We start from the raw sequence: 22491 nt of genomic DNA on the forward strand, positions 1-22491 counted from the left end.
GTGTGTGTGTGTGTGTGTGTGTGTGTGTGTGTGTGTGTGTGTGTGTGTGTGTGTGTGTGTGTGTGTGTGTGTGAGGCGTGCGTGCGCATGCCCTCGCACACTGTTATTTTGGGCACATGGAGGCACAGCGGAGACAGCAGCGCAAAATGAATCCAACGTTTGAAATATACTTCCATTGATGGTCCAATTATTATAGGAAATTATTATGCATATGCCATGCTACAGTTACATAGATAATACTGAGCACATTGTTTGCTTAATTTTCTTTATTTGATGCAGATTGCATTCACACCTGCAGTGAATCAAAATCCGGTGCGTTGGAAGCAAAGCAAAACCCCCGTTTTATGGCGAACTAGAATGCATTTGTTTGATCCGCGCCAGAATTTGAATGAGCCTTCACACCTGCTAGACGAAGCACACTTTCCGTCTTTATGTATAAACCAGTTCTTTGATTTTATAATTTATACCAATTCGGCGGTCGGCACAGTGTAATCCTCAGTGTTCATTTAGCTTACCGTGTAAAAAAAAAGGTATATTTTTTAACTCTCAAGCGCTAAAGTAGAACAGCAGCTTAACTAAACCATTACCCTGCACTATGAATTCAGTTAATTCAATGACTGCCAGGCTGCTGCATACACAGTGGAAATAATCTAATCAGTGAGAAGAATGATGGAATGATGACGACGACGACGACAAGACGTACAGTAGGCATTCCAAGAAGTAAGAAGGGGTGACAAGAGAAGCCTCTTCATGGAGAGGGAGACGAGTGAACATAACAAGCAAGGAACACAGGAATGCAGAGGGAGAGAAACCCAACATAGAGACATCAGGAGGTCAGGAGATGTTGATACGATGCCTGGAGAAAGTGTCAGACTTCCTGCTTCCCATGGAATGTTAGGTGTTATCAGCTAGATATGGAAGCATCTTAAGTCTTAACCCATTGTTGCAGCTCAGCACGACTGCAGCTCCCTTATGTTATAGTGAACTGGAGCCTTTATAGTATGCATTAAGGGTATGCACTTCCTGTAATGTAATATATTTAGTATGCATTAGGTATGCACTTGCACTATAAGACGCAGAAAGCACAAGTGCATGCATTTATTTCTGCTTAATTCATCTCAGTAATTGGGTAAGGCAGGTGGGTTATATCCAAGTATATCCATGTAGAAGTGCATGTGGTGGTGGCAAATAGTAATTTAACGTTTAGAAAGGTACTAAAGCCTGGTTCCAAATAGCAACCAACTGAAGAGATGACTCACTCTCTTGAGAATCCCTCCCTCATTTTGGCTCATGTAATTTATTCTACTATCCAATTACACGACAACCCGCCCCTCTCTGACCTCCTCTCTCTGGGAAGAGCTTTTACTGGCTGAGCTGGAATAGAATTATAAAATAAAGTAAAGACTGTTTACTTGAGTACTCATTTCTGTAAAGATATTTAAATCTCATAAGCCGTGTGGGAGGATTTCAACTCTTCGGGGGTTTTCTTGCATTAATTCATGCCATTCATGATGTTGCAATATCCACATACTGTATAGTCATGAATTCTCAGGGGTTGCCTATTTTAGATCCACTGAATCGTTGCCTGTGGGTTTACCACCAGCAGAATGTCACTGCTGCTAAAATACATCCACATCAAGGAATGGCTCGAGATGTATAACTATATCTATAGGTCTATTTGAAGCTGTGGGAGGATTGTACACCAAGTTGTGCATTGGACATGAAATGAACAGCACAACTGTAGGGTATATGAACACCTGGTGTCCTCAGGTAAGGTTAAAGCACAACTGGAGTCAAAGTCATGATGCTTTCATAATGCAGACCACCCAGGGGATACAGACAAGGACACAGCAGCGGTACAGATGCCTCTTTTCGCCATAGCGCACAGTGGTGGTCTGTTTTATTTTAAATCCCCTTGTGCGTGACTGTGCACCTGAAGCTATAAGCTCTCTCTGCTGCATCGTTCATAAACGTCATTGATCAATGCTTCAGTGAACTTTTCATTTGTATAATCTGTTTTAAAAACTCCTCAGTGATCCAAACCTTTCTACCAGATTTATTATAGTTTTGACATTTGAATTGTCCCTCCTGTGTGTCTGTGTGTACGTGCGTGCATGTGTGCGACTGTGCGTGCATGCGCAGTCTCTGTCCAATTGGCCAATCTTGAAAAATGGTTCACATTTTAAGATTTTTCAGATTCCATTTTGATTGGCTACGACTGTCGACTGGCTTTCAAAGTTTGGAGTTTGCTGGGCGTGGGGGGGGGGGGGGGGGTGTATACAGGTGTATACAGTACTATTGTATACTGCTGTTCTGTATTGGTAGGGCTTCTTATTGTTTTTATTGTACAGTAGGCCTATATGACAGTACTTTCCACATGTAACTCTTAACTGCTGTGCTGTTAATCGAAGTTGAAAAGGGTAAGATGAAAGCATGACATCAGACATGATTGTAGAATATTATTTACTAAAGGTCCAATGTTAAGCAAAGCAACTTGTACAGTAGCCTACACACCATGAACTTGAATGAACCATGCATGCTTAATGCACAACAGAGCATGGCAATTACCAGATGGAGCTCAAGCAAAAGCAAGGCTTTAGACTTTAGCCTTCATCACATTTCCTTTTGCTGTAAAAGTAGTCCTATATGTTGCATTCTGCCTACAGACTGCCATTTTCACACGCTTGTGTCTTGGTCTTTGGTGGGGTTTTTTTAGGACATCTGGCATCTGCTATGTTGCATTACTGCCACCTTCAGGAAACTCGTTTATTACTGTTCATTGTTTTACTCGCAAGCCTGACAGCTACTCCAGGAAAATGAGGATATTCTGTCTTAGTTAGTTTTGCATTGTTCATTTTGGTATGTTTTGTCTTTTACTTTAGTTTAATTTCAATTGAAATTGTTTGCTTCCTTTTAGGTTTAGTTTTAGTTACTGTAAAAGAAAGGGGGGGGGGGGGGGGGGGGGGGGGAAATCAATGTAGGCCTATGGAAGTTTTCCAAGCCCCATATTACCTTCACAAATCCCACCCTGGGGTCAGTTCAGTGAGTAGGCCCCACTAAATGGGGCATGTCTGGTGGTGGCTATGAGAGAGAATGAGAGGCTGAAAATACTGTGTGTGTGTGTGTGTGTGTGTGTGTGTGTGTGTGTGTGTGTGTGTGTGTGTGTGTGTGTGTGTGTGTGTGTGTGTGTGTGTGTGTGTGTGTGTGTGTGTGTGTGTGTGTGTGTGTGTGTGTGTGTGTGTGTGTGTGTGTGTGTGTGTGTGTGTGTGTGTGTGTGTGTGTGTGTGTGTGTGTGTGTGTGTGTGTGTGTGTGTGTGTGTGTGTGTGTGTGTGTGCGCAGCTGCTGGCTTGCATGTCCAGTGCATAGCTGATTTAAGGCCTCAGGCCACAGGAAGAATGCTGCTCTACACTCCAAGCACGTCCCTGTAACCAGCAACAGAGCCATTCAGCAGCATCGACTACAGCTACCTAAATGAGTCTGTTCTTTCCTACCTCCCCCTATCCCCCTTATTAACACTTTCCTGCTCTCTCGCTCTCTCTCTCTCTCTCTCTCTCTCTCTCTCTCTCTCTCTCTCTCTCTCTCTCTCTCTCAATATCTTTCCACCTCTCTCTCATTTGCAGATTCATCCTCGCATCCAAGCTATTGTCTCCTTTCGTTTCAATCTTTCTCTCTCATCCCTCCTCACTTTGGTTCATTTTCTTCCCTCTCCAACATGTTCAGCATCTCATTTCTGTCTCTGCAGCACTTTGCCCCCTAGCTGGCCCGCTACTAAATGAAAGTCAGATCAGTCTCTGTCCCTTGTATTTATGTCCCACTATAAAAATACTCAGTATTAATTAGTGTGCTAATTCGTGGGCTAGCTTTGAGTTAGAGCTGAAAGCTAGCCCACTAATGTTGTCTGTTAACTTGCAGAGTTACAGTACACTTGCAGAGTTAACTCGCTCCTCGCTGCTTGTAGAAAGATGCAGCCACTCTGGAGAGGAGAATGTGAATGTGTCCTGCGGGCACATTCACGTTGGCTCTGGGTATATTAATGCTGTAATGTCCCGCATTATAAGTGCTGAATTTGTTCATAACATAGCAGGATAAAGTAGCTTGCGTCCCGTGGACGCTTCGATGGTTTGTTCGATGCGTCTTAAAACTGTGAGTCAGAGACACAGGACACAGGGCTATGAGCATCACTGGCTTTTTATTTGTTGTCGTTGAGGACTTGTTGAGGATTTGTGTTGACACTGTTATTGTTATTGTGACACTGTTCCAAACTTCTCCCCCAACATGCTTCTTTCTGCCACCTGGGGTTTGATGAGCAGGTTAGGAATCAGGAATGGTGTGATGACAGGTTTTGAATTCCAAAAGCTTTATCGCTCCCCTGCAGCCTGCCCATGCAGGCAGTCTTATTGATTATGACTCTTCAATTGGGATCATGATCTGATAGGAAACTATATTCCTTCATGACTGGAGGTAAAATCTGTGTCCAATAGCTACAGTGGATGTGTGATGGCAGGCTGGACTGCCAACCTCAAATTTTAATATTCTAGAAATAATTCTAAATAAATGCTGGGTTCAATACAGCTTACTATTTTCTTTTTTTATGATTAATATACGAGCCGTGTATAGATTGATCTGATCATCTTATATCAATGACATCACTAAGGCCCTCATTTAACAAGGCAGCGTTCATCATTCCCGCATGACCTTGAACTTGAACGTGCGTCCTGACAAAAATCACGTCAGGTCAGGAGCTGTCGTAGGCTTTGTCCTCAGCTCTTTTTCTGTCGTAGAAAAGCGGAGCAGCATTGACTGACCAGCTGACAGGCTGTCACAGGTATCAAACATATGTATTCACTCCTACAATTTTAATATAAAAGTGTATATGTATGTAGAAAAAGAGAGATTTCCAACTTTACAAGCATTCTTTTTAAATAACCTTTTATTTTATTTTTATGTTTTCACATAAAGAGGAATCAAATGTATAAATAAAGTGAGACAAACTAGAAAGGTATACAATACAATACAATACAATAAAACAGACAAGAAAAACAAAATGCACAGAAACAAAACAAAACAAACAAATGAAAATGGCGAGCAGCACATGCACAATACAGTCAGTTATTCGGGTTATTAGGGAAAAAATATAAATACAAATATATACACATACTATTATGTAAAGAACCCAAACACGTTTTCTACTGAACTTTTCTATATTCTGGGTGAACAGACATTGTTATTATGATCTTATTGTGAAACAAGTCGTTTTCCTTAGATTTTGAGTTTGGAGCCAAATGCTTTTATTTTGAAGGGAGTTTTGTGGGACATAGCTACCTGCGCAAAGGAAAGAGGAAGTATATTACATAATAATAATAGAGGGGAGACGCGTCTTTTTGCTGCTGCTACAAAGCAAATCGCGCCCTTTTTACTGTTTGCCATTGATACATTCAATGATTGTTTTAGCACCCCCCGAAGAGGCATAAGGTTGGTACACGTGGACTGTGTTTGCAACATACAATACAACACGTTTAGAGCTAAAGAACTATATTGATAAAGTGCACTGTTGATTTGTTTACATCCTGTTCAGTTATGGTATATGGAATGAAAAACGTATTTCTGCAGCAAAGGCTCACGGTGCTACAAGGATAATGCACTATAAACCAGAGTTTGGTATGCTACTCTTTCTGTAAACAGTGTAAAGTGTGTTGTAAACGAAAGGTTAGAATTGCACATGAAGGATTGTTATCACTGCATTTCTTACATTTTGGATAAAAAGGTCTTTATTTCATGTCATTATATTTACACTTAAAAGGGGTTAAAGGAAGGTATTTCATGGAGTTAAAACAACTGCTAAAAAGGGAAAAACGAGTTATTTATAATAAGTGCATGGTGATGTTGAAGTCATCAATTAATTGTAATGTGATTACAGTGTTTCTGATTAATGGTCAAAGCCATGTAAAAAAGGAATTGTACTGTTTTGAATATGCTAGTTAGCTTACATTTGGAGCTTGTGAGCTACAGCAATTTTATGGGAAAATATGTGTAATATTAACAGAGTATTTTGTTTTGTGTTCTTTATTTTCTTGTCAGTTCTTACGGTGTTTTATGGACTTAATAAATTCACTACCATCAGTACAAGTATTGACCTTCGGGGACTGCTACAGTACATACACAACACACATGGGCACATCAGAAGGCAAATTGCAAGAGTAAAGCTGGGGCTCTCCAATCCAATGAATCACTTCCTTTATAAATCACAGTAGATAGATCCCTGGGCAAGTAATCTATCAGCGGCCTTTACAAGCAATTTCAATCATGCAATTAAAAACAATATAACATGTTTACAATGGACACGTTTATGCTTAATCAAACAGTGCTTTACTGGCCTTCTTAAACATATACAGTATATGCGAGCGCACTTGTGAGATGATTCGGGAGCACATAAATGGACTGCACGCCTTTGAGTGACAAAGACAAGCATAGGCCTATAGCTTGCCTATTTGCAATTGTAGACCATAGGCCTATAGGTGTAAGGGGCTTAATCATTCACCCATTTAAATAAGCGCTTTAACGGTCAATCAGATAAACAGCAGATCTGGTTATCTGCGTCAGGAATCAGGATGAGCGCTTTGCGAGACGGGACGGGACCGTGGCGGGCGCCGTTTACACAGCAACACCAGCACATACTAGCACACACCAGGCTTCATCCATATGTTTATGATTCATTCATCAATCACTCCATAAACGTTGATTATTCATGACTGCCTTGCGCAGGCTGAGACAGTATAACGTGGGGAAAAAGATTATGGCACTTTTTCATCGATCCTTGCATTGACATTTTGTTTTGTTTCCTGGTATGGCTCATTATCATTGATTAATAAGAACTCCATAAAATCATCAGCGTGTCCAGCAAAATAGCTGGGGTACGATTTGAGAGTATGACTTCAATGTATGAGACCCGGGTACTCAGGAAGGGGAAAGCTATTACTAGGGACAATACACACCGTTACACAGCCGATACCATCTTTTACCATCAGGGCAACGCTACATGGTACCTTCTCTGCCTCAGGATCGTTTGTTCCTATAAGATAGACTTATATAGACTTATATAGACTTATGAACAAGCAGGCCCCATCTCAGTTCTGTGCATAAAGTGTGATGTGATGCCTCTTGGAACTATGACTATTGTCAATGTACTGTGTGATCTGTTTGTGTATATGTTTTCTGTATCCTGATGACTGCTGTGCACAAAACAAATTTCCGACAGGAAATATAATCTATCTATCATTAACGTGCGGTGCAGGGCTGCAGGTTTCACTTACCCTCCCACAGCATGCACTCACAGCAGTGAGCAGCATGGGATCGCCTTCGCATACCTAGGTTACATGACTGCTTTAACGCACTGCACACAAATGGATAAAATGAATATAGTTGCCTACAAACGTATTCCATTCATGGCGATGCAACTGTGATGTGTCATGTGCGTGCGTGAGTGTGTGGACATGACAGCCAGACAAGCGAGGCGAGAGGGAAACAAGTGTAGGGTAGCTATTCTTTAATTCATGCAGGTGTTCGTTCTTTAACTATTTAAGATACAACACCAGTTGGGCTTGCAACTTGTGTGTGCGTGCGTGTGTGTGTGTGTGTGTGTGTGTGTGTGTGTGTATGAGGGGGGGGGGGGGGGGGGGGTGAGGCGTGCAGCAAGGCAAGCAGGGGAAACGTTTTTATTGGCTTTTTCCATCATGTAACCATGGTTTCCATAAGTTGTTTGGTCGTATTGCAGTTGTTCATGTCGCAAAAACGAGGGCGAGGCTTGATTTCATAGGGCGTGCCAGATTGATTTCAGCCGTCACATTTATTAACGCTCGGAAGGATCAGCTGTTTGGGATCACATCATAAATGCCATGCCGAGTGTACTCCAAAACCGACGCTCAAATTTGAGGCAGATTTTACACTCGATTTATAAATGAGGGCCTCTTTCATCCAACATTAATTTGTCAGCAAACTGTGTACCTCACGGTTCATATCCCAGTCAAAGCACATCCCTAATATTCTTCCGTAGGCAAATGTCCTTCAGGGACGCCACTGTTTCCATCTGGTTGTTTTCTGCGAATTCCTCTGTGACTCTGGGAGTATCGGATGTTGTCTCTTACCGAATCCATAAACCCCTTCTTTGTCCTTTCTCTTCTTCTCGTACCTGGCAGAACATTCCATCTTCAGCATCCTTCTCCCAAGGTACCCCTCATGCATCCATCTCAACCTCACCTGACACTTTCCTCCATCCGTTCCACCCTGCCTCTACTCTCTGCCATACTCCTTTGGATAATTTACCACAGGTATTTTAAACTCCTTCACCTTCACCAACTCAACGCACATCATATTTTACAGTGTAGTTGTCCCATGCACACAAATTCTCCATTCTCTTATTCTTATTCTATCAGCATATGACATTTACATGACAAATACAGTAATGGTTAACCTTGTTTACATAGATTATGAATCAATCTTTGATTCATTTTGCTATGTAAAACTGTTTGTTTTGGTTTTTAAATAAAGTTTACAATGTTTTGAATAGTTTGGACTTTGCAGGCAGACCCCAATGGTCAAAGAATGTTGACAATTGGTGATGAAGGTATTGTCATATATATCTGGGGAAATAACAGAGCAAAAAAGATCAGATTTGTGTCTGATGTCAAGATGGCCATTGGCTAGGAAACAACTGTGACTTAATTGTTATTCCTGGAAATCCTGTTATTTTGAAGAATGCAAGTCTTTAATCAAACTATTGCCTAAAGAGGATTCACAGGATTCACAGTAACAAGTAATATTATATTAATCTAAACATAACCACTGGCAGCATTTGATTTTAATTTCTAATGAGTGAATTGACATCACATCTGTTGTGGGAGGGAAAAGGTTGAATTCCCATCCATGCGTTTTGTTTGAGTATGTGTCAAATAGTAGAGGTTAGAGGTGTAATTTACTATCAATAGATTATAGATATCAATAGTTTGCAGAAGGACTGAATGTGCTGCTGTCATCCAAGGCCTGCACCATGGAAACACCGTGTTAAATACTCCAAAAAGTATAAAACAAATCACACCCGTGTGAACTGAGTGGTGCAACTCTGTGTGGGGATCCCTGGGGGGTCTCCGGAACTTCCAGACCCACAGAAATGCGCCCAGGGTGCACCGTGCCGGCCCGGTGGCGGCGACCCGTACCGCGTCCGAAACGGTCGAGATTGATCTATTCCATAAACCCCTTGTACTGTACTGTACTGTACTGTACTGTACTGTACTGTACTGTACTGTACTGTACTGTACTGTCACAACCAAAATAACATAATGGCTGCTAAAAACTCAGCTTCCCATCATGGAGCTGTGCACAGTGTGAAGCTCAACAGCACCATTTTTCACCTGTTGGTACACAGGCAGACATAGGGCACCACTCAAAAGAAAACTCAGCTTATTGCACAGTTTCACCTGTTGGTACCCTAAACAGACAGACAGACAGACAGCCATAGGGAGCCTAAACAGACACTTACATATTGGGACACACATTGCTGTGCATTGGAGTGCCTGCACCACTCAATAAGGTGGGGGGTGGGGACTAATCTGGGGTTTGTATGTTTTCCTAGTTTCTTAGTGATAAATTCAAGGTCAGAATGGTTACAATGGGAGATATTTTAATCTAAATTGTAGAAGATCTACATTCACTCTAATCTGGGATTCGTACATAATGTTTTACTATTTTCTTAGTGATTAATTCAAGGTCAGAATGGTTAAAATGGGAGACATTTTAATCTAAATTGTAGAAGATCTACAGATTTGAATCATATAAGGTTTTATTGTCTCCATCAGGCCGAAGGCATAGGGAGAGAGTATGTTTTGCACTCCGTCCGTCCGTCTGTGTGTGTGTGTGTGTGTGTGTGTGTGTGCGTGTGTGTCCGTTTCAACTCAGCCTCATGGTGGCGCTATAATTGGGCGATTAGTGTTTTTACCTATAACTGCACGGATCTGTGTAAAACTTTGTATGCACACTCCCTAGAGGCCAAGGAAAACCCTTTGCCTGGAAACACATTTTCTAATATTACTCCAAATTTAACGCAAATCGGTATACACATGCTCTCCATAGTCATGTGATCAAGACCGGTTTGTTTGATTTCTCATAATCCATCCTGCTTGGCTATGATAGGCTTCTAAACTTTTCAGGAGTAGCTCGCTTTGTACCCGTTTTGTACAAATTGCCAAAACTCCTCAACACAGCGTCCGATTGCGGTGAAACTGTGCATGCATATTCCCACTAGGCTGAAGAAGAAATGCCACTTCAAATCAGCCTCATGGTGGCGCTACAACAGGCCAAGTATAGCGTCACACACACACACACACACACACAAAAAAACAACAACATAGTACTCCTAAACATTTAGCCAAACATCACACACACACCTATCCTCCTAGTGGAGACCTGTGCCCAGAAAAGTACTTTTTCTAGTTTCTTCTAAAGCTTTTTGTGCTTTTGTGTTTGTGTGTGAAATCTCGAAAGTGGGTGACATGCAAGAATAGACTGCTGGCATTGTACCATGAAATGAAAACAAATTCAAGTCTACCAAAGCAGTCAGCTCAGTCCAGGCAGCTGTCTTTGTACCTCTTGTGTTTCCGCATCCCAGATAAACTATAGGGATTGATCTATTCCAGATTATACCCCTATATATAGGGATTGATGGCCATGCCATAACAGACATGTAACAAGATCTATACCACTTTCCTGCCCTTTCTGTGCTACATTGATTTCATACAGAAATATCCATCTGAATACAGTGTTTCACGCACAAACTGTATAGAGGAGGAAACGGAATAGTATAGATACATACATGACAACATGCAGGGATATATGCAAATTGCAAGAACAACCGTTGCAGGAGGCGGATTGGATAAGATTCTGCGTGCTGGAAGTCAGGGAGCCAGCCAACTGAGGATGGGGCCAACCCTGGCACTGCCTGCTTCTTGAGCGGTGGTGTTGGACTGTTGGTCAAATTAGAACCAATAATCAAGAATGTATTTATTCATTCATTCATTCATTCATTCATTCATTTGTCCAGTTTGTTAGGTTTACTCAGTCCACATGGCCAGACATATTGCAACATTCACAATACAGAATTAGTATCTTGAGCGTAAAAAAAAGTTATAGCCTCAATAGAGAAGCCCAGAGGCTATACTCTCCCACTTTGCATACTGAAATGCATGAAGTACATTTCACAGTGCAGTGGTTGTGTATATTTTAAAATGTGTCCTGAAGCTATGTAGTGAGACTGGTGCCTAAGATCTTCTCCAACCGAAACAATTGGTTTTTCATACATAATGACATTCACATGTAGAAACACATTACACTTCTAATCACGGCAGAACTTAAAAATGTTAACTAAATATGTGCGCTTGTTTTTTTTGGTGAACACATTGAGCACACGTTATCTAACTTTTTAGATAACGGGCAATTATTCTTACCCCTCATTCATTACGAATTGTTCGTTAATTATGCTTTATATTGACCACATTACATTCCAAGCTGTTTTGCCCTGGTGGAGGGGAGTGGCACAAGGGCAGAGAAGGTTATATGGTACAGTTGCCAATTGCCATGCAGTTGACCAATCAGTGCAAGCTAAAACGCCACCACAAGCTGTCACTGTGATTGATCTACATTGTTGCTGAAGGAGTGTAATCAGCTGCCAAACACTGTTTAGTTAGTAGAACTCACACTGGAGTTTATTCAGGGACAAAGGAACCAAAGCACAGAGCCGACAGGGACCTTATTGTTTACACTAAAGTGTTTTGATCATAGCTATGATGAACAATGTACTCAAAATGACGGTAGGGAATGATTGCAACCTTGTCAAATAATCGGTTGAAGAATATAAAAGAAGACACACGACTGATCACTTGTTTTCCAATTATGTGCATTATATGTAATTTTAATTAGGTACAGTATCTAAACCGAAACGGCATCAGGTCGCATTCAGAAATAGTGTGTATTCATAAGCTGGTCCACCAGTCTGTCTGTCTCCTTCAGGTCTTAAATCACTGCGATAAATGAGTAAATAAAAACTGTAAAACATATGAGTGTGCAATTACTCAGTGGGAAGAACTCCTGATTAAGGCCAAATCACAGTGTGTGGTTGTGCATTTTGGCATCCGATTATATAGGACTTTAATTTTCCTCTGAGTAAGGGTGTCCATAAAATGGCATGAGATTAATGCTCATCTCGAAAGTGACATTTATTTCTTGTTTACTGTGGACATTGTCTTTGCATTGTTTTGAATGCTGATGAGATCTGAAAATTGTTTATAATGTGCACTATATGACGGATATACTGACGGACAGACACACTGCATAGAGTAAAATAAATGCACGGTCACACTGAACTATATGTGAATAGATGCGTTTCAATTTCAACTTTCAACACAATTCCGCTTTTGACGTGGGCGGGTTGTACTTGAGATAAGCATGAACTTGACAATTCCACAGCTTCAGCTTGTCATGACCTCCTACATGAACGCTTGCCTCTCATTGAAAATGAATTACTAGGCGCGCCAGTCACTTTCCATGCAAAATTGCCATTATGCAGATTCTTAAAAGTGTGGATTGGGACTATATGGACGAAAGGAGACATTGATGTGTATGAATTGCATTCATGTGATGTCTCAGAAGGATTTTTAATTAATTATCTCTACATTTTCTCGTCTTCTCTTTCAGTGCACCGAAACCCAGCACACGTGTGTGTGTGTGTGCGTGTGCGTGTGCGTGTGTGTGTGAGTGTGCGTGCGTGTGTGTGTGTGAGTGTGTGTGTGTGTGTGTGTGTGTGTGTGTGCGTATGTGCGCACATGCACACTTATACATACTATGAGATGAAGAGAAGTGTATAGCAGCTAAGTGGCCTCCTCACCCACCTACAGCCGACGACCTCTGCTTCAAGATGGACTAGGACACCCCAGGAGATCAAAGGTAGGAAATGTTTGCTAATCAGCTGCTCGGAGAAGAACTGAAGTGAGAGTACTTTTAGGAGAGAGGAGAGCAGAAACAAAGACAACATGGATAGAAAGGGGGAAGGAACAATGAGTGTGATTCTGTAACAATCCTGTAACATTGGACACTGAGGCCTGTCAGTACCAACACCATAAGCCTCTGGGCAGCTGTGGCTCATGAGGTAGAGCAGGTCGTCCAATGATCCCTGGGTCGGTGGTTCGAATCCTAGCTCCTCCTGTCCACATGTCTAAGTGTCCTTGGGCAAGACACTGAACCCTACATTGCCTCCAATGAGTTGGTCGGTGTGAGCTGGCCACCATTGTGTGAATGTGGGAAGTGAGGACGCTGGCGTCGACTGTTCGCCGCTTCACCTACCGATGTATAATTGCATGAACCATTGTGCTTTGAGCACTTGGAAAAGTAAAAATGCAATTCATTATTTTTACCACAAAAATGAAAAATAGAAAGAATAACTGGAGTGGGTCTGGCTGCTTTCAAAACACTTGGGGCCCATACAAATCCTAAGTGTTATGTTGACAGCTGAAAATGCTTGGGTGAAGTGAAGCACAAGTCCTGGCTCATGAGATGTAGGACGTTCTGATGCTCTGATGCCATGCTCATTTGTATACTCTCAGCACAATACACTTCAGCCTTGGAATGTTTTCCAATTTTTGTTTTTGTGTATACATTTATTATACTGCAGCCACAGTAAATGGAATGGGTTACCTTCAAGCCTAAATCCATTAGCTCCACTGTCAACTTCAAGTCCTCCAAAAAAAGAGCTGGCTGAATTGAGCCCCGCAGCTCTATGTGAAACACATCACCTAATCCATTCAGTGTTTCAGCTCTATGTGAAACACATCACCTAATCCATTCAGTGTTTCAGCTCTATGTGAAACACATCACCTAATCCATTCAGTATTTCATGCACAATGATCGAATTAACGGAGGGGACGAGACCTGTGAATGTTCTGCTGTGTCCAGGCAGCTCCACTCCCGACGGGTCCATTACAGGTGCGCGTTCTATCCAACAGAATTGGCATAGCGGGTGGTCTTAGGACCCGCTTTATGTCCTTTTTTAATGCGCTTTAGGGAAAGTGCATCAACACGCCCACTGCCCCACGGGCATACCTCCAGACGCAAATAAAGGAGTCGGCATAATGTATAGTCGCAAGATACCGTTTACAGATACTGGAAGCTGCTAAATGCGTAATTCACAGGTTGTGAGAAGTGCAAGTGGGTAAGGCAGGGCGTAATATAGGGCCCCTGTCTTTTTCTTTTCATACAGATATTATATCGGTAAATTTCGGATATCGACCATAACAGCAATGTTGACATCAGGTATTGTATCGGCCAGAAATGTCACATCGGTGCATCCCTAACTACCACACTATGGTCTCCTTTCTTTTGAAACCTGCACTGTAACTGTACACTCCACTAGTGTGTAGTGAAGGGTGGTATTACTTCATCTTCTGTAGATGTTCTCCAAGTGCATTTAGGGTGGGACGGTCTACCAGTCAGCATCAAGCAGAGCCCGGCTGCTGTCACTGTGTTGAACAACTTTGATGGATGGATCCACTTTGCTTGCTGGTTCTGTTGATACCTCTCTGATGGTACAGGCAGGGAAGATGAAGAGGTTGAATTATGACGAAGGCAGCTCGTGGTCACTGTCATTACTCTTTGGTGGACGCTAATTGTTTCTTGTTGATTACTAACAGAGTTATTAATGAAAGTCTGATACTGGAACCATTCTTGAACATGTGAAAATACTTTTTAACTTGGATAATTCAGAAGTTACCACGTCCAATAACTCTTGTGTCATCTGCAAAAACGACCATTTTCAATTATATTAGATACATCACACATATAATTTATTAGGAAACAAGCCCAAATGAGCAAATATAATTTAAAAGTAAGCCCAGCCCACTACCAAAATTTATAAGCCACTTCACAGAAAAACAAGCCCAAAGTCGCTTATAATAAGCAGACATAGCAACACTGGTCACCATCATAGTTTCACATCCACTGTGCTGTCATTGTGGTCGGTGATGTCACCATCATAGTTTGACATCCACTGTGCTGACAAGTCACTAAAAGGAAAGCTTCCAGCACGTCAAACCCAATATGTCATGTTTCCTCAGGGTGAGGAAAATGGCCCAGCTGCATGTTCAGGACACCAATGAATTGATGTCAGAGCCCATGGCGTCCAGTTGTGTAATGATGTGAGGGTATGATTTCCTCCAGGGGAAAGCGTGTCTGTCTGTCTGTCTGTCTGACACCAAGATAAAATCATGAAAGCCATCCCCCCACCAAAGGAAGAGTGTAAACTTGTCTCTTGCAGTATAGTAGGGGTACTCTACTGCACGAGACAAGTTTACACTCTTCCTCTATGGAATTCTCTTTCTTTGTTATCGTTACCTTACCGCCCAAATGGCTTTTCAAGCTTTTATCCCAAATATTACAGAAGTTGTTCTGCTTCTGGTTGACAATCAGTCCTTGAGTGTCGGTGCTTTGAAGCTCAAGTCCTTTAATGTGGTCAGCTAAGGCTCATCGCCACCCCGGCTGATCACCATGGAAACCTGATATCAGTCAAGTGGCGTGCTACTTTCCCCCTTTGATCCCCCTTGTTTAAAATGGATTAAACGCCCAAGTCTATTATCTTTGGAGTTGGTATAAGGATGTGTCACACACCAAGACATTTTGTATTATTCTCTATTATCATATAAGAGGCTTTCCAGCCTAAATGATGGAAGGGCTTGATTGCCACCGCAATGTGGGATTATCTTTTGGAGCCTCATAAATCCATTTATCAGGCGTGGGTGATCGCCTCGCGGATATATCAGATGTATAGGGATCAGCAGGTGTAATAGCTCAACGATGGACATTGGTGTGAAGCCTGCACATTAAAGTAGTAGTAATAGTAGTAACATTCTACTACGATGTGTACATGACTAACCCACGGGCCCCTCCAGAAGGAAATAGTATAGGGCGGCTGAACTGTACAAGTGGTCCGGATCCGAATTACCTAAATCACTCGGAACCAAGGTTTTCACAGTGCGCACACACAGAATTATAGCAGATCGCGTTGTGGGCTTGTAGAGAGGCTAAGTGAACCGTTCCGAGACAGATAGTATGTCATGTCACGTGTAAGTGTTATACTGTTCATTCAAATAATTTGTTACGACTCACACAGGAAAGAGGGACGATGTCACCTCTCTCTCGTATCTCTCTCTATCTCTCTCTCTCTCTCATAACGAGTTTTTCATACAGTAGCCCAGTGTCATTTCACAAGTTTCGACCACACAAACTTTCTGACTGACAGCCCCTGCCCTTCAAATTCCCTCTGCACGTCCCTGCCGGGCCTGCCTCCTCCCTCCCCTCTCTCTCTCCAAAGCAATTGAATGCACTGGGCTTGCTGGGTGTTGAAAAGCCGATCGTTAGGCTACTTTTTGTTTTCGCGGGCCGCGGGGCGGGCAGGTCGTTGATTAATATATTGTTTTGCGGGGCGGGGTGATGCGGGCTGGCTCCCGTGGCGGGTGGGACAGGCGGGTTATGACCTACCTACTAAATTTGCACACAGCATGGTGACAAATAGCCATTATTCTCCTCTGTTCACAAATTGAAAATGCTGTGATTACAAGATGTGATTATACAGGTCAAGTATAATACAACTTACCTTCCATTGTTCACAATGTCCTTCAGCTCCAAAGTTTCATGGGAACAAAGACAACAGAGATCCCTTTGATACATTTCTCTCTCTCTCTCTCTCTCTCTCTCTCTCTCTCTCTGAAAACAGACACATTTCTCTCTCTCTCTCTCTCTCTCTCTCTCTCTCTCTCTGAAAACAGACACACACACACACACACACACACACACACACGTGAGTGTGTGAGTGCGTGTGTGCGTGCGTGTGTGCAAGAGAGAATAAAATATTTGTTTGGATTTGATTGCACTTACCACTACCAGCGCTAACAAATGGACTTACAGTTCTAGGTTGGTGTACAATTACTCTAAACAGCAGAATTTATGATTGTTCTGAAACGCAGAGTGAATTTAAACATTTATTATTAAATATAATAATTGATGGCTGCAGCAGGGACTAATTAAACATCTTAAACAAATAAAAAAAGTTTCCAGAGTGTTGGCTCTGCTTTGTCTGTTATAAAATCCTGTCATCTTTCAGTCCAGTTACTTTCAGGTCAGTTGATGTGGAAAACGTCTACTAGTTAGTAGATTATGAAATACCTGCACATTGCAAGCTGTGGGCTAGTGGAGATGTTTCCATGCTGGAAAGTACGTACCCTCTGGTCAAATAGCTGTCAGAATGAAAGGACGTACCCTTGGGTGTATTAGCTGTCAGAATGAAAGGACGTACCATCGGGTGTATTAGCTGTCAGAATGAAAGGACGTACCCTTGGGTGTATTAGCTGTCAGAATGAAAGGACGTACCCTTGGGTGTATTAACTGTCAGAATGAAAGGACGTACCATCGGGTGTATTAGCTGTCAGAATGAAAGGACGTACCCTCGGTGTATTGGCTGTCAGAATGAAAGGACGTACCCTCGGTGTATTGGCTGTCAGAATGAAAGGACGTACCCTTGGGTGTATTAGCTGTCAGAATGAAAGGACGTACCATCGGGTGTATTAGCTGTCAGAATGAAAGGACGTACCCTCGGTGTATTGGCTGTCAGAATGAAAGGACTTACCCTCAGGTGTATTAGCTGTCAGAATGAAAGGACTTACCCTCAGGTGTATTAGCTGTCAGAATGAAAGGACGTACCATCGGGTGTATTAGCTGTCAGAATGAAAGGACGTACCTTTGGGTGTATTAACTGTCAGAATGAAAGGACGTACCTTTGGGTGTATTAACTGTCAGAATGAAAGGACGTACCTTTGGGTGTATTAACTGTCAGAATGAAAGGACGTACCTTTGGGTGTATTAGCTGTCAGAATGAAAGGACGTACCTTTGGGTGTATTAACTGTCAGAATGAAAGGACGTACCTTTGGGTGTATTAACTGTCAGAATGAAAGGACGTACCTTTGGGTGTATTAACTGTCAGAATGAAAGGACGTACCTTTGGGTGTATTAACTGTCAGAATGAAAGGACGTACCTTTGGGTGTATTAACTGTCAGAATGAAAGGACGTACCTTTGGGTGTATTAGCTGTCAGAATGAAAGGACGTACCTTTGGGTGTATTAGCTGTCAGAATGAAAGGACGTACCTTTGGGTGTATTAACTGTCAGAATGAAAGGACGTACCTTTGGGTGTATTAGCTGTCAGAATTAAAGGACGTGCCCTCGGTGTATTAACTGTCAGAATGAAAGGACGTACCCTCAGGTTCCAAATTAATGGTCTATTTTTTTGTGGAACCACAAAATGGTCGCCACTGCTATGCCCTATAGTGCCACCAGGAGCCCGCAATAACCTACCTGACCTGGCGGAGACCTGTGCTCAGAGGAACAAGTTTTCTATTTTAATAGTTTTTATTTATTTTTTGACGGCCAAAGTCTTGCTTTCGGAAATTATATCATATATGAAAGCCAAGTCGACTTTTTAAATGTTTGTTTTGAGCACTTTAAAACAAACAGAATACTACCAAATATGGACTTTGTCATGTTTGTTTAGAGCACTTTGAACTAACATAGAATACTCTGTTTGTATAAAGAATTGATGCTCCCCTCACTTCACACGATTTATTTGCTCCAAAACCTGGCTTTGTGTATGCCCCCTGACATCATGTGGCAGTCAAGTCTAATAATAATAATAATAATGGATTTTATTTATAACGCACTTTACATTCTCTAGAATCTCAAAGTGCTACAGCAGTGAATAAAAGCAAAAGAAACAACACACCATTAAAAACATCTAAAAGAACAGGAACATTTAAAACATAAGGGCAAGGCTATAAAAATGCTTTAGTAAAAAGGATAGTTTTGAGTCCTCTCTTAAAACCCCGACTGTGGGGCTCTCAGGTGGGAGGGGAGAGCGTTCCACAGTTCAGGGGCGACCGAGCAGAAAGCCCGGTCACCCATGGTGCGTAGGTTAGAGAGTGTGTGTGTGTGTGTGTGTGTGTGTGTGTGTGTGTGTGTGTGTGTGTGTGTGTGTGCGTGTGTGTGCGTGCGAAAGAGGGATGTCATGTTGATGTATATGACATCAGTCTTGCCCAAAAATTAAGGGACACAATAATGTGCCTCTGAGAATATGCATTTACAGAATGTGATAAATCTCCCGCACACTCCTTTTTACTTCCTTGGCCTGCTGGCAGTGTACACAAGAAATGTGGCACTGATCCGCCAGCCCAAGATTATCTACAGAAACACAAGCAGCTAGGCAGTCTGTGTGACAGGCCCTCTTCTAGAAAGCTCACCATACACAAGCAGCTATAGCCAGTCTGTGTGACAGGCCCTCTTCTAGAAACACAAGCAGCTAGCCTTCTAGAAAGCTCTAGCCAGTCTGTGTGACAGGCCCTCTTCTAGAAAGAAAGCTCACCATACATGCCAACAGGAACAACAGTCAAATAGAGTAAAGGTGTCACTTCCAAGTGGCCAGTCTATGATGTCAGTAATCTATGATGACAGTCATCCATCTTCATATTTGAGCTAAGGTTATAAGCAACCGAAAATAATTATATGAATTGCACTTGTGTAAAGTGAGGGGCACCCACTGCGGCTGCATCATGAGACAGACACAGGTCGACTCGGTCAGTCTCAAGTTATTCTGCTGTTCTGTTGTCTGGCCATTGTGGTCTGTTGCTGTTTGTAGTAATGATTGGCTATTGACTAATTGAACTTGAAGGTGGGAAGACCTGAAAACGATGGCGGCTGCTGCTGGGTCAACATGGCTGCCACCGGTGGCGGCGGCTGCTGGGTCGACATGGTTGCCATGGCAACCGCCGTGGCATTGGGCGTGCTGGAGAAGGGGGCGGGCCCGGCGGTGGCACACGCTGCACTCTGCCACTTCCTGTTCGATGCCCGCCTGGACTCGAACACGTCAGTGGAGTCACCCAGGGATGCCCGTCGGTAGGTCAGGTACTCATGCTTCAAAGTCTTGACGTTCTCGTGCACTGACTGGAGCTGGGCAGCCTGCATTACGAATGCCTGGTACAACTTCTGCATGGCCACGGACAGGTCCTGGGGGGTGATATGAGAAACGCTGCTTTGTGTTGCCATGTGGGTCTCCAGGTCTTCTATTTGCTGCCTGTACTGCTTCAACTGCACCTCAAACTGCTCCACCAGTCTGCAGAAATAATCCGATGGAGCTGAGCTCTCATGCTGGAGTCCGTCACACGTCCGCATTGCAATATCGGCGTTCCTCCACTCCTGTGTCGTCTCCCGCCTCAGTTTGCCAATGGCCTGCTCCTGGCGCTTTAGGTCATTGGTGCTGACAGACAGCAGCAGTCTGACGTTCTTGATATCATCCTGGACCTTCTCCATGGCCTTAGAAGACATCCTGCTCATTTCTTCCTGAAACCGCTTCTGCTCCTTCACAAACATTTGGAAATTCTCCACATCCTGAACGATGTGTGACGGCAGCTTCTCATCTTTCAAAGCTTTACTGTCCTGTGGATTGGCTCCGGACGATCTGTTTCTGTTCATCATAGAGGAGGCGCTGATGTCAGACCCACCCAAGCCGATACCGGGTGCTAGTGTGTTGGGGAAGGAGCTCCCACCCAGCGTGCCGGTGGCTGTGCCGGCATAGTTGTAGCGTGAGGCTGTAGGTTGTTGTGGGCCTGTGTGAGTGAACATGGATCCTGCCTGTAAGCTGTTGTCGCGGGTGCGGAGGTGGAGTTTGGTAGCCTGTCTGTCTGTACCTGTACAACACAAGTGTGCAATATCTTACATAGACTGACCATGTACAGGCTTATATAGACTGAGTCTGCTGGAGATACTGCTGACACCAGTATCTCCATATATGGGCATAACATAGAGCAGACGGATACAGAGATGTCCATAGATATAATGTTATATACTGTACATATCAACAACTACCCCAAAAGTGGTTCCCGTCCTGGTATCGTTACAAAAATGGGTTCTCAAAAAGTAATACATACCATATGCAACCTGTAGCCAACTGCACAATGTGGCTATGACACGCATATCCATATGGATATAACAGACAGATAGACAGACAGACAGATGGAGATCCCTGGGGATGTGTGTGTGTGTGTGTGTGTGTGTGTGTGTGTGTGTGTGTGTGTGTGTGTGTGTGTGTGTGTGTGTGTGTGTGTGTGTGTGTGTGTGTGTGTGTGTGTGTGTGTGTGTGTGTGCGTGTGCGCGCGCGTGCGTGTGTGTGTGTGCGTGTGAGAAATTTGAGTTATTAGCATAATATGTGACCATACCATTAACATCCTATACTGTATAAGGCAAAAAAAAGTCCAAACGTCATCATTCTTTAAGTATCATGTGACATATGAAACTAGGGGGTTTTCATGTTTCTGAATCCATTCCAAGCATTAGTTTTGCACAAAATACACTCCTTGGGAGGAAAACGGCCATAGCCGTCATCACAAATGTGATGAGGTCAGCACATTTGGGTGGATATACGTATGGATGAATTTAGCGAGTGTTTTTCGTGCAAAACTAATGCCTGGAATGGATTCAGATCATGTTTTAGCGAGGGAGGGATCACGGCACTCCATCTTTAATATGAGTCAGAATGAAAATATAATAACCTGTGGGACTGCAGTGATTTCCTGTCAGCGCTCCCAAGTCAAACATCAATATTGAATGTATCTTAATCCTATAAGCTGTAAAGTATTACATACAGGTCGATCTCATATAGGGTGCTGGTTTTCAAAGGGCTAGAACGTCTCTGTGGCATTCGTTTTGATCACGATGTTATGAACTACGTACAGTACCAAGCTGGAGAGGTCAGAAAGGAAAAGGTACGCTGTGTAACCGCATAGCCAACGCTTTAACCCATTTTGGGCGGGAACCCCTTTTGGTGTTTTAAACATTGTTATAATTTAGCTATTGAAATATAGCAGATCTTACAAGCTCATAGCTACGAGCTTGTAGGTCTGCTATTTTTGAAAAGTTGTGAAAATATTTATTTCAGAAAACTGGAGGATTTAGAAGATTCCTTTTTAATTTTGAGGTCAGGCCTAAATGCTTTAAGCCAGAATGGATGGCCATGAACTCCAGTGTCTAAATGAGTGGGAAGAGTGTTGACTTGGCAAGATGCCGTGATGCTTTGCTTTGACTCAGTGAAAAGATAAGAGTCACACTCCTCTTTTTGAGGGGCGCTAGCCTCCTATATACAGGTTTGTTTTTAGTTCAATGTTTACGTCAAATCTTGTCCCTAACACAAACATGAAATACCATTAACAATAAAGATAATTTATGTTTGTGTTGGCACAGTTTGTATTGTGTGTGTGTGTGTGTGTGTGTGTGTGTGTGTGTGTGTGTGTGTGTGTGCGTGTGCGTGTGCGTGTGCGTGCGCGTGCGTGCGCAGTTTACATGGTACCTTTTTAATCCTCGT

The 22491-nt window shown here is 42.8% G+C and overlaps 1 protein-coding gene across 3 annotated transcripts in view; it reads left to right on the plus strand.

Moving 5' to 3' along the window:
* grik4 (glutamate receptor, ionotropic, kainate 4) overlaps positions 1–22491 on the plus strand; it is a 197965-nt gene that overhangs the window by 59755 nt on the left and 115719 nt on the right. For all 3 annotated transcript variants that reach the window (XM_080772183.1, XM_080772184.1, XM_080772185.1), the window contains exon 2: positions 12740–12988. The gene's annotated coding sequence lies outside the window, so the exon portion shown is untranslated. The remainder of the gene's footprint in view (positions 1–12739; positions 12989–22491) is intronic.

Source organism: Protomyctophum bolini, assembly GCF_963924005.1.
Source record: "Protomyctophum bolini genome assembly, chromosome: 9".
Lineage (NCBI taxonomy): Eukaryota > Metazoa > Chordata > Actinopteri > Myctophiformes > Myctophidae > Protomyctophum > Protomyctophum bolini.